The following is a 17,370-nucleotide window of genomic DNA, read 5'->3' as shown; positions in this document are numbered from 1 at the left end:
ATCATGAAGAAATGTGGTGGAAAAACACTATCTTATTTCAAAGCTTATGCTTATGTTCTATATTCCATAATATGAGATTGACTTAAGGATAAAGAAAATGATTATTAAATATGATAAAGTCTAGATTTTTTTTTAACCAGAGCACTGATCATCTCTGGCTTATGGTGATGTGGAGGATTGAACCTGGGACTTCAGAGCCTTGGGCATGGCAGTCTGTTTGCATGACCAATATGCTATCCACCCCCTAAGGTACACACACACACACACACACACACACACACACACACACACACACTTGAGCTTTTATAAAGGAAATTAAAATACAACAAGAATTCTTTTCAGCAACTTGTGTTGGAAACTAGTTATTTCAATAGGAAAAAGGAACATTGAGTCCAGGTGGTGGTGCACCTGGTTAAGCACACATCTTTTTTTTTTTTAATTTTTTTTTTAATTTTATTTATTTATTCCCTTTTGTTGCCCTTGTTGTTTTATTGTTGTAGTTATTATTGTTGTTGTCATCGTTGTTGGATAGGACAGAGAGAAATGGAGAGAGGAGGGGAAGACAGAGAGGAGGAGAGAAAGATAGACACCTGCAGACCTGCTTCAGCGCCTGTGAAGCGACTCCCCTGCAGGTGGGGAGCCGGGGTTCGAACCGGGATCCTTATGCCGGTCCTTGTGCTTTGTGCCACCTGCGCTTAACCCGCTGCGCTACAGCCCGACTCCCAAGCACACATCTTAAAGTGCACAAGGACCTGGGTTCAAGCCCCTGGTCCCCACCTGCATGGGGAAAGCTTCACAGGTGGCCAAGCAGGTCTGCAGGTGTCTCTCTGTCTCTCTCCCTCACAATTGTGCCCTCCCCTTTCAATTTCTCTCTATCTCTATCCAATAATAAATAAATAAATAAATAAATAAATTTTAAAAGGAATATTGACCATCTGCCTATTTAGAAAATATTGATTGAGAGTCTGACGGTAGTGCAGCAGGTTAAGCGCACTTGGCACAAAGAGCAAGGACCTGCATAAGGATCCCGGTTCGAGCGCCCGGCTCCCCACCTGCAGGGGAGTCACTTCACAAGCTGTGAAGCAGGCCTGCAGGTGTCTATCTTTCTCTCCCCCTCTCTGTCTTCCTCTCGTGTCTCCATTTCTCTCTGTCCTATCCAGCAACGACGACATAAATAACAACAACAATCATAACTACAACAATAAAACAACAAGGGCAACAAAAGGGAATAAATAAATATTTTTAAAATATATTAATTAATTTTAAAATGACTGTAGACATAAAATGAAAACTGTAAGACTTTCAGAATAAAACAAAAATGTATCTTTGTGAAATTAGAGTGAACTAAACTTTCGCTAAGGGGAAACAAAATCACCAAAAAAAAACTGGTTTCCAAACTTTCCAGTAAGAAAACAGTAAAGTCGATCATAATCCCAAAAAAATTAATATTCAATATATTGTGTCTAATCAAAGACTTCTATCCAGAATGTATAGAGAACCCTTACAGTTAAAAATTAAAGACACAAAACAATAAGAGAAAAAATACACTGTCCAAGAAACTCGGCACAAGTAACTTGAAAAGAAACTTCACAAAAGAAGATTTTAAAAATGGTAAGAGCACATGAAACTTTGCTCAATCTTATTAGTCATCAAGAAAATAGAAATCAAAACCACAATAAAATACTACGGTACACCCACTGAAGTGGGTTAAACTGAAACACTTGAGGAGACTTACTCAATCGCGGTAACAACTTAAAGCAACTAGAACTTTCATGATTTCTGTTAGTAGTGTAAAATGATAATAACCACCCTGGAAACAGTCTTACAGTTCTTTGAAGGTTAAATATATACCTACTTTATGACCCAGCAATTTCCTTCCTAGGTATGTTACCCAAGAGAAATGAAAATATGCTTACAAAAGACTTGTACATGAATCCTTCTAACAGTTTTATCAGTGATAGCCAGATGCTATAAAGAATCCAAATGCTCATCAAAAAGAGATTGGATAGATCAATTATAGTATACTCATAAAATAGCATTCTACTCAACAACAACAACAAAAGCAAAGCTACTGTTAACACAGTGGCATGAAGGTGTGTAGTAACAGAGTCCATATATAAACTTATTACTACTCCTTGATCCATTTGTGGGGCATATTTTACAAAGAGCTGAAATGATTTTTATTGATATTTTTAAATTTTTTATTGTTTATTTATTTATTTATTTATTTGATAGAGATAGTCAGAGATCCAGAGGGAAGGAGGAGATAGAGAGGAAGAGAGACAGAAAGACGCCTGCAACACTGCTTCACCACTCGCAAAGCTTTCCCCCTGCAGGTGGGGACCAGGGGCTCAAACCCTGATCCTTGTGCATTGTAACATGTGCGCTCAACCAAGCGTGCCACAACCCAGCCCCTTATTTTATATATATATGATGCCTCCAGGGTTATCGCTGGGACTCGGTGCCTGCACTACGAATCCACTGCTCCTGGAGGGTATTTGTTTCCAGTTTTGTTGCCCTTGTTATTGCTGTTTTTGGGTAGGATAGAGAGAAATCGAGAGAGAGGAGGAGAAGATAGAGAGGGGGAGAGAAAGATAGACACCTGCAGACCTGCTTCACCACTTGTGAACCGATCCCCCTGCAGGTGAGGAGCTGGGGGCTCGAACCGGGATCGTTACACCGGTCCATGGGCTTCATGCCGTGTGCACTTAATGCTCTGCGCTACTGCCCAGCCCCACTTTATTGATATTTAACTCAGACATTTTTTTGAGGCAAAATGGCATAATCAATGTTTTTTCTGTTATTTAACGGCATGTTTTCTATTTCCCTCCTTTTTTATATAAAATAAAAAATAGAAAATATTAACAAAACTGTAGGATAAGAGGGGTAAAATTCCACACATTTTCCACTACCAAAGTTCTATATCCCATCCCCTCTACTGGAAGCTTTCCTATTCTTTATCTCTCTAGAAGTATGGACCCAAGATCATTATGGGGTGCAGAAGGTATAGAGCCTGCCTTCTGTAATTGCTTCTCTGCTGAACATGGGTGTTGGCAGGTAGATCCATACACCAAGCCTGTTTCTAGCTTTTCCTAGTGGGACAGAGCTCTGGAGAGATAGAGAAGTTGAGAGAAAAGGAAACACTTGCAGCACTGCCTCAGTGCTCATGAAGTTTTCCCCCTGCAGGTGGGGACTGGTTCCTTTTGCACTGATATGTGTGCACTTAACCAAGTGCACCACTGCCCACCCCTTATTGTTACTTTTTAAATATACTATTCAGGTCCCTGTTGGATCTGAAAATTCTAGGTGCTTATAGTGAATTAAAGTCCCATTTTTGTACTATGTGCACTTAATCCGGTGAGTCAACTGCCCAGCTACCTAAAGACCCAATTTTCTTTTTTCTTTTTCTTTTTTTGCCTTCAAGGTTATCATTGAGGCTCAGTGCCAGCACTACAAATCCACTGCTCCTGGAGGCCATTTTTTTTCCCATTTTTGTTGCCCTTTTTGTTGTTCTTATCATTATTGTTGTTATTGCTGGACAGGACAGAGAGAAATTGAGGGGGGGGAAGCAGAGAGGGGGAGAGAAAGACCTACTGCACCCTGAATACCTGCTTTACCACCTGTGAATTTATCTCCCTGCTGGTGGAAAGCTGGGACCTCGAATTGGGATCCTTATCCTGGTCCTTGCACTTATCTCTATGTGTGCTTAACCTGGTGCACTACCGCCTGGCCCCCAAAAGTCTCATTTTCTTTCTTTTTTATTTATTTGTTTTTTACTATTTCTTTATTGGGAGATTCATATTTTACAGTCAACAGTAAATATAATAGTTTGTACATGGATAACATTTCTCAGTTTTCCACACAACAATACAATCTCCACTAAGTTCCTGTTCCAGAACCTGAACCATTTTCTTGAGGAAGCCAACAGTGTGACTGACTGGCCTCTTCTTCCTTGGTGAACTGCCACTCCACTTTTTCTTTTTCTTTTTCTTTTTTTTTTTAAGTTTTGAACACTTTTTTTATTATTATTTATTTATAAAAAGCAAACATTGACAAAACCATAGGATAAGAGGGGTACAACTCCACACAATTCCCACCACCAGATCTCCATATCCCATCCCCTCCCTTGATAGCTTTCCTATTTATCCCTCTGGGAGTATGGACCCAAGGTCATTGTGGGATGCAGAAGGTGGAAGGTCTGGCTTATGTAATTGTTGCTTCCCTGCTGAACATGGGCATTGACTGGTTCTGCTTGTCAGTACCTTATGCAGTTTGAACTAGCTGCTTTATGCTTTTTGTTGTTGCTTGTTAACTCTCAGTGCTAGTTCATCCCTTATAAACATCTCTAACTCCATTCCCTACCACACCCACAGGAGCTCAGACTGAGGCTGTGAAATATATGCCACTTGAGAATTTCTAACAGATAAGCCAAGCTGATAAAGCAAGCCTTTTTGTGACAATAAAATGAAAATACTTTGTGGAAGTTTCAGATACAAGCTTAAATAAGGAATTTAGCAAAGAAGAAGCAAAGGAGGGAGAGGAGGCAGAGGAGGGAAGTTATAATATTTTCATCTTTGCTGACTAGTGCACATTTTGAAAAATGTCACACTGCGGTGACATAGGTCAGGCCCTGTGTGGGTTCTGGAGTTGAGGAGATGACTAAGATAGGACAATTGTCTTTAGGAGCCCCAGACTGTGAGGGGTGGGTGTTGGGAATGCCTGCCAAAGCAGGAGAGAATGAGGGGTCTGGAGCAGAGAACTGGAGGGTCCCAGAGCCAACTCTTGCCTGATACAGAGCACAGTGTACACTTAAGACCACCCCAGGCAGAAAGTGGACAATGTCACAGAGGTTAGGAGGAACGCTGCCTATCAGCTCACCCAAACCCCAATGAGACAGACCTCTGAGAGGGTAACAGCAGTGAGTCCTTTTACTGGAGTGAACCTTGTGTGTGTCATGTAAGGGACTCAGACTGTCACCTTCACTGTAGGTGACAGGTAGAAACCTGAGCAGATTTGTGTCAGGAACGTCATCCAGCATCCCAGCTGAAAGGTGACCTTTAGAAAGTGCCACAAGAGCCATCACTCCTAGAAAATTCAGTCAGGGTCCAGCCTGAGCTGTGGGATGATGGCCAAGAGAGGCAAGGCATTGGTGAGCCTGAGGACCACTGGATGGGGAGAAAGCTGAAGCAGAGTCAAGACTCATTGGGGCTTGGCACTGGGAAGACAGGCAGCTGCTAGGAGCTGAAAATACAGATCCCTGAGGAGTTCCAAATGTCACTGGGTTCCAACTTTCCCTCCCAGTCTCCTGTTTGCTGGCTTTGCTACAGATCTCCCAGGAGCTGGGTTTTCTGCGTGTTCTACCTGTTGCCTTTTGCTTACAGCCCTAAGAATGTCTTCTCCAGCTGTCTCATGGGCCCGGCACCAGATGAGCTACAGCAGAGGGTCAGGAAACAAAGATCTTGAGGCCTAATTTCTTCCACATATTAAATGTACATTCTTCTGCCTTATGTCAGCTTTAAGCACAGTCAGGTCCCATAATGTAGTTTTCAGCTAAATGCAAAGATCGTATTATTGAAACAAGATCTTCCTAGCTGACCTTACTCCAAATGCACACTTTGGTGCCTGTAAAATCTATTTAAAGTCTCCTGATTCCTCCCTTCAATTTCTCCACTCACCAGAATGATTAGGAGGAACTTTTATAATCAGTAGGCTGTTAAGAAAGGGAGACATAATGAAGGATTTGTTTATTTACGCTATCTTTTGTCGAAAATGATCAAATTCTATTTCAGGAGACTGGAGTTCAAATGTGTGCTACGTGAACAAAGAGAACATGTCATCCAACAATCATTTTCTTTTCTGAACAGCTCAGTAATGAAAAGCAGACTCTCCATTTGACACAAAAGGGGAAGAGGAGGAGGAATTAGGAAGTAATATATTCAATTATAGGAGCCTTTTGCCAAGACCCTCTTGATTTCATGTTCTGACAGTTTCAGTTAGGTCTGAGCAGAGAAAAGCCTCAGACACAGGTCAGATCAGATATGGCCGGTCCCACACTCCTGGAACGTGTGTGTCTTTATGAGAGAGAGAGAGGAAGAGAGAGAGAGTGAGTGAGTTAGTTGGGTCTTCTCTATGACTGGGTTTTTTCTTTTGAGATCTGTCCATTGCCAGACCACAGACCAGAGCTGAGAGGGCAGTGTAGGAGAAAGCAGAGACTGACAGCTGCAGGTAGACCCCAGAAAACATGGCCCAGCCTGTGACTGCTGTGCAGTGAGAAGCTCCAAGAGCCTCAACTACATTCATATGTTCTCTCACTTGATTTCTTTGTGCTCATAATCTGGTTTCTCCTCACCTCCCTCCCTGTACACCCATTTCTTCTCTCCCTGTCCAGCTGCGCTCCTAACTCTGATCCCTGTGCTGGGTGCTGAGTTGGTCCCTATGCTGTCTTGGTCCCTTGGTCAAAGCTGCAGTTCCACCACAGTGAGGCAGAGGCTTCAAGGGATGGAAGAGCTCACCTTCTAGGGGCCCAGGGAGGAGGCAACTGGAGCACAGAGTTCTGGGGAGAGTAGATATGCTGAGTAGATATGCTGAGGCTTCATGAAGTCAGGAGAGGACAATTGAGAGGGAAAGGTAGAAGGTAGGTGGTGAACACTGCATATGCAACCAGCAGAAACAAGAAAGGGACCTAGAACATGCCACACTGGATCTAGCTCAGAGTAAGGTGAGCCCTGTGTATGTATATGTGTATGTGAGCACAGGCCTTTGAAACTGTGTATATTGAAAATATATACCCAGAGCCTTTGGGAAAAGGATGACTTGGGTGATGTTGAGAACACTTCTCCCAGAGAGGTGGAGAGGAAAAGAAGGACAGATAGAGGAGGAGAGACAACCACAGCACACTGCAGAGCATGAAGCTTCCTCTTAGGCAGATGCTCCCTTGTGTTGGCCAGAAGCTTGAATCTAAGTCTTGTGCATGGTAAAATGTACACTCTGTTGAGTGAGTTAGCTTCTATCCCCACCCCCACCCCAACCCAGTGAGTCATCATCCTTATGGTGTATTTCTCTAGGAAAATGTGCTGAGTATTGTGAATCACAGTGTTGCACCAGGGTCTTAACTCACAAGGAGGAAGCTGGGACAGTAGACATACAGGGTGAGCCCCTGAGGTACACAACAGGGTGTTGAGTGAGATTTGTGTATACTTCTATTCTGACTCTGTATCAGAGAACAAAGGTACAAAGAATCCCACATTTCCCAGCCAGAAGCTACTGGTGAACTGCCTCTGTGGGCCAGTGCCACCTAGTATGGTACAAACATGCCCATGATGCAGGAGGTGTGCGTGGGAAGTGGGGCAGAGGTCAGAAAGAAAGGCTGCAGAAAGAAAAAGGCAGGAGAGGAGTCCTTATCCAAAACCAAGTAGAGGAAGCCAAGTTTAATCAGGAGAACAATCTAAAGGGAAAGGGGAGAAGCAGTTCCCTGTGCAAACATGTTAGAGAAGAGTGGAAAGAGGAAGCAGTTGGATTAACTCAGGGAGAAAGAAAGAACATAGGGGAAAAGACAGAAAACCCAATAAAAGTTTGGAAGATGAGAGCAAAACTGGAGAAGTCCAGACAAGCAGAAAAGTACAGAAAATAGAAAAGAGAGGAGACTAAAGCATTAAGTCAGTTTAGGGAAAACATTAGACAAAAGGAACTCACTAAGAGGGAGAAGCAAGAGGCAGGGAGGCAGAGGGAGATGTGGGCTGAGCACGTGAAGATGGCCCCTTTGTGCGCTGGCCCAGAGCATGAGCCATCGACATTGTAAGGTGATCCCTGAACATCAACAGACTCAAAGATCTCTAGTAAAAGGTAACCCCATGCTTCTTATACACCAGTACAGTCACAGAGGAAAGTCCAGGACTCAGACAGAGGCCCAGACTCCTAAGTTTAGGCTGAAGGGGGACTTCAGGGAAGTTAGGGGGTAATAGGGAGAGAGAAAGAGAGACCCCTGCAGCACTGCTTCACCACTTGCAAAGCTTCCCCCCTACAAGTGAGAACTTAGGGACTCGAACCCTGGTCCTTGTACATTGTAACATGTGTGCTCAACCAGGTGCGCCACCATCTGGCCCCTATTAAAATGCAGTTTGCAAATATTTTCTTCTAGCCCTTTACTTTCATCTTATTTTTTAATTTTTTAAAAATATTTTATTCATTACTTTTGCCTTCAAGGTTATCACTGGGACTCCGTGCCTGCACTACGAATCCACTGCTCCTGGAGGCTATTTTCCCCCTTTAGTTGCCCTTGTTGCTTATTGTTGTTGTTGGATAAGACAGAGAGAAATGGAGAGAGGAGGGGAAGACAGAAAGGGGAGAGAGAGACACCTATAGACCTGCTTCACCACTTGTGAAGCGACTCCCCTGCAGGTGGGACAGTGATCCTTCCGCTTTGCTCCATGTGCACTTAACTCACTGCACCACCACCCAGCCCCCTCATTTTAATTTTTAATCGTGTCTTCTAAGACCAGAATTTCAATTTTTGTAAAACTCAACTTTTTTACGCCCTACATAGAAAAAAAAATCTTTCTGGATGAATACAGTGTTAGATGTTCTTGTCCCTACATCTTTATTTCTTATCTTGCCTTATCTGAGTAGTACCTGTGATAGAGTGTGAAATGGAAATGGTGATGGTGGACAGTCTCATTTTCTTCTTGATCTCAGGAAGAAGGCACTTGTTTTTTTTTTTAAACTGTCTGTTTAATATTCTATTTATTTTATTTTGTTTTAATGAAAGAAAGAAAGAAACAGACCAGAGCACTGCTTAACTCTGGTTTATGGTGATGTGGGGGACTGAACCTGGGACTTTGGAGTCTCAAGCATGAAAAGTCTTTTGCATAACCATTATGCTGTCTCACTTACTCAAAACTATTAAGTATTATGTTAATTGAGGCTTTTAAGTAGATCCTCTGCAGGGAGGTTAAGTATTTGCAACTACCCAAAGCTATTTCATTTCATTTCCTGAAAAAGAAGGGAGTTGTGGATGGGGCATCTAAGAGGAGACTAGCAGGGCAACTTGATGAGTTCAGTTCTGTCTTAGCTATGTGACAAGTTGTTAGGAAATAAACATTTAGTTCCATTAGACACTTTAATTATAGAGTGTGGCTCACATGAAACATGGCTCTGGATGACAGTGCATCTTTATGAATAACGTTTTGAGGGGGTGGGGGAGTCAAGTAGGAGTGGCCAAAGGACTAACTTTCTGCCCCTCAGTCCGTTGGGAGGCACGGTAGCTCATGGTTAGAAACATAAGCTCGATCCTATGTCTCTGTGCCCCTCTACATGGTGTTTTTGAATATTCAGTGTCCTCTTAATTCTAGTTGAACACATCTGCTACCTTCTTGTGCAGGAAAAGGGGGAGGGGCAGTTGACACATGCTTTGAGAAACGTCTCTCATGCTCCTATGGGGACGTAAGGAGAATGGGTGTGATGAGAGTGTGGGCCACCTCCTGTACTGCAGACTCCTCCTGGACCAATGGGTGCCTTCCCTCAGGGTTGTGACACAGTGCAGACAGGAGGAAGGAGACAGGTTTTAGCCCTCCCTGGGCTTTCGAGGAGGCATTCCAGTCAAGTGAAGATCCTGAGGCACCCGTGATAAGGTCCTCCCAGTCAGGCTTGCTGCCCCTGGCAATCCTGCTGAATTATACATGTGCCAGGCTTTCAGAAGCCCTGTTTTTCCACTGGAGCACAAAGCACTGTGTCCCAGCAGGCATTGCATAGAGTGTCTGGGCCCTGTAGGAGTGTTGAGCTGCTGCAAGAGGTGGCATACCTCCAACCAGGAGCCTCATTGTGGGAGTTTAAAACAAACAGGAGGCATAGGCAAAGAGCCTCACTTTCTGAGTGCTGTCTTATTTATTTATTTGCCATCTTTGGGGTTTCAGCACTCCAGGTCAGCTTTTTCAGATAGAGAGAAAAAGACAAACAGAGGCCAAGAAGAAAAGTCACCACAGCACTGAAGGTCATTCCCTCCATTGTGCCATGTTGGAACCTGGGTCCTGTCCATGGCAAAGCAGGCACACTATCAAAGTGAGCCATCTTGGCTGCCTAGTATGGTCTCTCTCAGCAAATTGTCAAAAATTTGAGTATCAAACAGTTAGGATTTTTTCTTGTTTTATTTATTTTTTACTTTTCTTCTTCTTCTATGGTGATTTAATAGCGATTTATAAGATAACAGGGGTATTAGTTCCACACCACACCCACAACCAAAATTCTGTGCCCCCCACCAACCTAGTGATGGGCACTATAGTTCTCTCAAAGGACAAGAATCAGATTGGATACCTTTCAATTTTTTTTCTTTTTGTCTGCAGGGTTATACCTGGGGCTCCAAAGCCTGTATTATGAATTCATTACTCCTGGAAGCCATTTTTTCCCCATTGGTGTTGTTGCTGCTGTTATTGTTGTTCAATAGGCCAAAGAGAAATTGAGAGGGGAGGGGAAGACAGAGAGGGGGAGAGAAAGATAGACACCTGAATATCTGCTTCACCGCTTGTGAAGTGACCCCCCTGCAGGTGGGTAGCCGGGGGATCAAACCGGGATCCTTGAGCTTTGAATTACTTGCACTAAGCCGAGTGTGCTACTGCCTGCACCACCCCCTTTCAATTTTTCATTTCTTTCTTTTTTTTTCTTTTTGCAAGTTCATGTGTTTTAATTCTCTGTGTTCCGCATATGAGTGAGAGCATCTGGTAGTTGTATTTCCTCCCTCCCTTATTACACTGAGCATCCTTACATTCAGTTCCAATCATTTTGCCCCCAAAGAATACAGTATCATCTTTTGTAATTTTCCTGCAGTACTTCATTGAGTTTATGTCCCATAATTTCTTTTTTAATTTTTTTAAATTATTTTTTTTTCTTTTTGCCTCCTGTTGCTGGGGCTCAGTGTTGGCACTACTAACCTACCACTCCTGGTGGACATTTTTCCTTTATTGTTATTTTTAAAGAGAAATTTAGAGAGGACAAGGGATATATAGAGGGAGAGAGAAAGATAGACACCTGCAGACCTTATTCACCACTCATGAAGTAGACCCCCTGCAGGTGGGGTATGGAGGCTCAAACCTGGGTCCTTGCATTTGGTAGTATGTGTGCTTAACCAGATGCACCACCACCTGGTCCCTGTCCCATAATTTCTTTGTCCGGTCATCTGTAGATTAGTATTTAGGTTGCTTCCATATTTCAACTATTGTGAATCATGCAGCTATGAACATGGAGGTGCATATATCCCTTAAGTTTGAAACCAAAGAACAAAGACAAGAAGAAACAAAAAGAAGTCAGACTTTCCTAGCTGAACACTCTTCTTGGCTCAGACAGGAGTCAACCTGGAGCAACACATAGATGGCTCAACAGCAGGCTTCTGGCTTCCTGAATCACCATCCTTCTCTTTCTCTCTGTGTTTTTTCATTATCATTTGATTTCAAGTGATATTTCCTCACTTCCTTCTGACTAAAAAAAAAAATCCAACAAAGCAAAACATTTAAATACTCTTATTAGTGGTACCAAAAGACCATCATATGCAGAATTGACCATCAACACTGTTTTTTGAGATGAATAAATGACAGGTGGAAGTAGTGTCCAGTTTCCATATCTATGCTGGTTCCTCACACATATCAAATACACTCACTACCAAATGTCAGCTCTGGACATTTTTTTAAATTTTATTTATTTTTTTTTATTGGGGAATTAATGTTTTACATTCAACAGTCAGTACAATGGTTTGTACATGCCTAACATTCCCCAGTTTCCCATATAACAATACAACCCCCACTAGGCCCTCTGAATCCTTCTTGGACCTGTATTTTCCTCACCCACCCACCCCAGAGTCTTTTACGATGGTGCAATACGCCAATTCCATTTCAGGTTCTACTTGTGTTTTCTTTTCTGATCTTGTTTTTCAACTTCGGCCTGAGAGTGAGATCATCCCATATTCATCCTTCTGTTTCTGACTTATTTCACTCAACATGAACTTTTCAGGGTCCATCCAAGATCGGCTGAACACGATGAAGTCACCATTTTTTACAGCTGAGCAGTATTCCATTGTGTATATATACCACAAGTTGCTCAGACACTCATCTGTTGTTGGACACCTGGGTTGCTTCCAGGTTTTGGCTATTACAAATTGTGCTGCCAAGAACATATGTGTACACAGATCTTTTTGGATGGATGTGTTTGGTTCCTTAGGATATATCCCCAGGAGAGGAATTGCAGGGTCATAGGGTAGGTCCATTTCTAGCCTTCTGAGAATTCTCCAGACTGTTCTCCACAGAGGTTGGACCAATTGACATTCCCACCAGCAGTGTAGGAGGGTTCCTTTGACTCCACAACCTCTCCAGCATTTGCTGCTGTTACCTTTTCTGATGTATGACAGTCTTACAGGAGTGAAGTGGTATCTCGCTGTTGTCTTTATTTGCATTTCTCTGACAATCAGAGACTTGGAGCATTTTTTCATGTGTTTCTCAGCCTTTTGGATCTCTTCTGTGGTGAATATTCTGTCCATGTCCTCCCCCCATTTTTGGATGGGGTTATTTGTTGTCTTGTTGTTGAGTTTGGCAAGCTCTTTATATATTCTGGTTATTAGCCTCTTGTCTGATGTATGGCATGTAAAGATCTTCTCCCATTCTGTGAGGGGTTTCTTGGTTTGGGTAGTGGTTTCTTTGGCTGTGAAGAAACTTTTTAATTTGATGTAGTCCCATAGGTTTATACTTGCCTTAATCTTCTTTGTAATTGGATTCATTTCATTGAAGATGTCTTTAAAATTTATACAGAAAAGAGTTCTGCCAATATTTTCTACTAAGTATCTGATAGTTTGTAGTCTAACATCCAAGTCCTTGATCCACTTGGATTTTACTTTTGTATTTGGTGAAATACAGTGGTTCAGTTTCATTCTTCTGCATGTTTCAACCCATTGTTTCCAACACCATTATTGAAGAGACTCTGCTTTCCCCATTTAATAGTCTGGGCACCTTTGTCAAAGATTAGGTGTCCGTAGATGTGGGGGCTCACTTCTGGGCTCTCAATTCTATTCCACTGGTCAGTGTGTCTATTCATGTTCCAGTACCAAGCCGTTTTGATGACAATGGCCCTACAATACAATTTGAGATCTGGGAGTGTGATGCCTCTGGTTCTGTTCTTTTTTCTCAAGATTGTTTTGGCAATTTAGGTCTTTTCTGGTAACAGATAAACATTTGTAGCATTTGTTCTATTCTCCAAAAAAATGTGCTTGGGATCTTGATGGGGATAGCATTAAATTTGTAAATGGCTCTGGGTAGTATAATCATTTTGATGATGTTAATTCTTCCAACCCATGAACATGGAATATCTTTCCACTTCTTTGTGTCTTTTTCATTTTCCTTGAGTAGTGACTCATAATTTTCAGTATACAAGTCTTTCACTTTGTTGGTTAGGTTCACTCCTAGATATTTTATTGGTTTTGTTGCTATAGTAAAAGGAATTGATTTCTGGATTTCAATTTCTTCTAGCTTAGTGTTTGCATAGAGGAATGCCACTGAATTTTGAATGTTAATTTTGTAGCCTGACACCTTACTGTATTGCCTGATGATTTCCAAAAGCTTCTTGCTGGATTCCTTAGTTTTTTCTGTGTATACTATCATGCCATCTGCAAATAGGGAGAGTTTGACTTCTTCTCTTCCAGTCTGTATCCCTTTAATTCCTTGCTCCTGCCTGATTGCTATGGCAAGAACTTCCAACACTATGTTGAATAGTAATGGTGATAGTGGGCAGCCCTATCTAGTACCTGATCTGAATGGAGATGCTTCCAGTTTTTCACCATTGAGTATGATATTGGCTGTAGGTTTGCTATATATAGACTCCACTATCTTCAGGAATTTTCCATCTATTCCCATTTTTTGTAGTGTTTTGATCATAAAGAGATGTTGTATTTTGTCAAAGGCTTCCTCTGCATCTATTGATATGACCATGTGGTTTTTGGTCTTGCTTTTGTTGATGTGGTGGATCACATTGATTGATTTACGTATATTAAACCAACCTTGCATGCCTGGGATAAACCCCACTTGGTCATGATGAACAATCTTTTGGATATACTGCTGTATCCAGTAGGCTAGAATTTTGTTCAATATTTTCGCATCTATGTTCATCAGAGATATTGGTCTGTAGTTTTCTTTTTTGGTTGTGTCCCTGTCTGCTATTGTTATCAGAGTGATGTTAGCTTCATAGAAGCTGGCAGGGAGTATTCCAGTGTCTTCAATCTTCTGGAAGACTTTTAAAAGTAGAGGTATTAGTTCTTTGAAGGTTTTGTATAATTCATTTGTAAAACCATCTGGTCCAGGACTTTTATTTTTGGGGAGATTTTTGATAACTGTTTCAATTTCATTGGCTGTGATGGGCCTGTTCATGTTATCCACTTCCTCTTGACTTAGTTTCAGAAGTTGGTAGGTATCTAGGAAATCATCCATTTCTTCCAGGTTCTCTAGCTTGGTGGCATATGGTTGTTCATAGAAGCCTTGCATGATATGTTGAATTTCTGTGGTGTCTGTTGTGATATCTCCTCTTTCATTTACTATCCGATTTATTTGGGTCTTCTCCCTTTTTTGTTTTGTGAGTCTGGCTGAAGGTTTGTGGATTTTGTTTATTCTTTCGAAGAACCAACATTTACTTTCATTGATGTTTTGTATGGTTTTCTTATTCTCAATGTTATTGATTTCTGCCCTAACTTTAGTGATTTCTGTCCTTCTGTTTGCTTTAGTGTTCCTTTGTTCTTCTTCTTCTAGGTCTTTAAGTTGTGCAATCAGGCTGTTTATTTGTGCTTTTTCTTGTTTCCTAATGTGTGCTTGTATAGCTATGAACTTCCCTCTCAGTACTGCCTTAGCTATGTCCCAAATATTTTGATAGCTTATGTCTTCATTTTCATTGAAGTCTCAAAACATTGTGATTTCTTCCTTGATTTCCTCTTTGACCCAGAGGTTGTTAAGAAGTGTACTGTTGAGCTTCCACATTTTGGGACTATTACTAATCGTTTGTTGATTGTTAAGTGTTAGTTTAATTCCACTGTGGTCTGAGAAGATGCTTGGGATGATTTCAGTGCTCTTGAATTGGCTGATGCTGTCTTTGTGGCCTAACATATGGTCTGTCCTTGAGAATGACCCATGTGGATTTGAGTAAAATGCGTATTCCAGTTTCTTGGGACGAATGACTGAAAATATCCAATAGTTCTAGTTTATCTCTTCATTTAGCTCCCTTATGTCTTTATTGATTTTCTGCCTGGATGATCTGTCAGGTTGAGAGAGTGGGGTGTTGAAGTCCCCTACTATGACTGTGTTGCTGTTAATATATTGCTATAGCTCTTTCAGTAGAAGTTTGATGTATTTAGATGGCTTCTCATTGGGTGCATAGATGTTAATGATTGTTAAGTCCTCTTGATTGACTGATCCTCTTAGCATTAAGTAGTCTCCATTCCTATCTTTTTTAATCTTATTTATTTTGAAGTCTATCATGTCAGATGAGAATAGCTGTTCCTGCTCTTTTTTGTGGGCCATTGGCTTGTATGATAGTTTTCCATCCTTTCACTTTAAGTCTGTGTTTGTCTTGTTGAGTTAGGTGGGTTTCCTGTAGACAGCATCTTGTTGGGTTGTATTTTCTGATCCATCTTCCTACTCTGTGTCTTTTAATAGTTGAACTCAGGCCATTGACATTTATTGATATCAAAGATTGAAGATATTTTAACACCATTCTTGTAGAGGTTTAGAGTGTTCTGATATATGACCTATTTATGGTGGTCTACTGTTTATCGAAGACCTTTCAGAACTTCTTTCAGGGAAGGCTTTTTGATAGTTGATTCCTTCAACTTATGCTTCTCTGAGAAGGTTTTGATACCTCCATCTAGTCTGAATGACAGTCTAGCAGGATACATTATTCTTGGTTGAAAGCCTTTCTCATTGAGAACTTGATAGATATCTTGCCATTCTCTTCTGGCCTGTTGTGTTTGTGTGGAGAAGTCTGCTGCTAATCTTATGGGTTTTCCTCTGTAAGTGACTCTTTGTTTTTCTCTTGCAGCCTTCAGGATCCTTTCTTTATCCTTATTCCTTTCCATTCTAAATAGGATGTGTCTTGGTGTCTTTAAGTCTGGGTTAATTCTGTTTGGGACCCTCTGGGCTTCTTGAATCTTTATGTCTTTGATGTTGTCTAGACTAGAGAAGTTTTCAGCTATTATGTCCTAAGAATGCTTTCTTCCTCTCCCTCTCTTTCTTCCTCTGGTAAGCCAATAATGCGTATATTGTTTCTTTTGAAGTCATCCCATAGGTCTCTGTTGTTGTTTTCAGCATCTCTTAATCTCTTTTTGAGATGTCTTACTTCATTTTTAGTTGTCTCTAATTCATCCTCGATCTTGCTAATTCTGTCTTCAGGCTCATTGATTCTATTCTCTCTGCCCTCTACTGTTTTCTGGAGTTCATCTATTTTGTTTCCCTGTTCTGATACTGTTTTAACTTGTTCAGCTAGTTGTGTTCTTAGCTCAGCTATTTCAGCTTCCAGCTCTCTAATAACCTTGAGATAGTTAGTGTTTTCTTCCAGAGTCTCATTTGTTGTTCCTGTATTTCTGGCTACAATTCTTTCAAACTCTTTACTCACTCCTGTGATTATTTCCTTAGCGAATGTTTGGATGTTGAACTCATTATTTTGTGCTTCACCCTTTGGGGGGCTTTTAGCTGGACTGTTGTCCTGGTTAGTTTCTCCAATATTTCTTCTTGCTGGTTTACCCATTTTATATATTATATTATGAGTTCCCTCTCTTAGTACTTTTCAAAGCTCTGTAACTTTCATAGCCATTCAAGAAACAATATGAAAATACACGAAGTACCAGACTATGATGGAAGGAAAGGAGGAGCAGTAGAGTAGTTTTATTAATTAGTTCTGGTATTCAAATCACTCAGGCAGTAAGGACACAATTAAAGCAGTCTTACCTTCTCCATGAGTGGTCTTTCCCCTTCAAACATCTTAAGAATTGGAAACTGTGGGAGTCGGGCTGTAGCGCAGCAGGTTAAGCGCAGGTGGCACAAAGCACAAGGACCGGCATAAGGATCCTGGTTCGAACCCCGGCTCCCCTCCTGCAGGGGAATCACTTCACAAGCAGAGAAGCAGGTCTGCAGGTGTCTATCTTTCTCTCCCCCTCTCTGTCTTCCCCTCCTCTCTCCATTTCTCTCTGTCCTATCCAACAACGACAACAACAATAATACTAAGTACAATAATAAAACAACAAGGGCAACAAAAGGGAATAAATAAATAAAATAAAAGTATTGGAAACTGTGTCTAAGAGATAGCTCAGGAGGCAGGGCACATGCCTTGCCCATGTGCCTCGCCCAAGTTTGAACCCAATATTCA

General features: G+C 41.5%; 1 protein-coding gene across 1 annotated transcript in view; it reads left to right on the top strand.

Annotated features, from left to right (window-relative positions):
• ACOXL (acyl-CoA oxidase like) overlaps positions 1–17,370 on the top strand; it is a 361,479-nt gene that overhangs the window by 259,539 nt on the left and 84,570 nt on the right. The gene's annotated exons all lie outside the window — the stretch shown is intronic.

This window comes from Erinaceus europaeus, chromosome 3, assembly GCF_950295315.1.
Source record: "Erinaceus europaeus chromosome 3, mEriEur2.1, whole genome shotgun sequence".
Classification (NCBI taxonomy): Eukaryota; Metazoa; Chordata; class Mammalia; order Eulipotyphla; family Erinaceidae; genus Erinaceus; species Erinaceus europaeus.
Note: the sequence above shows the minus strand (reverse complement) of the source record. Positions and strands in the feature narration are given on the sequence as shown.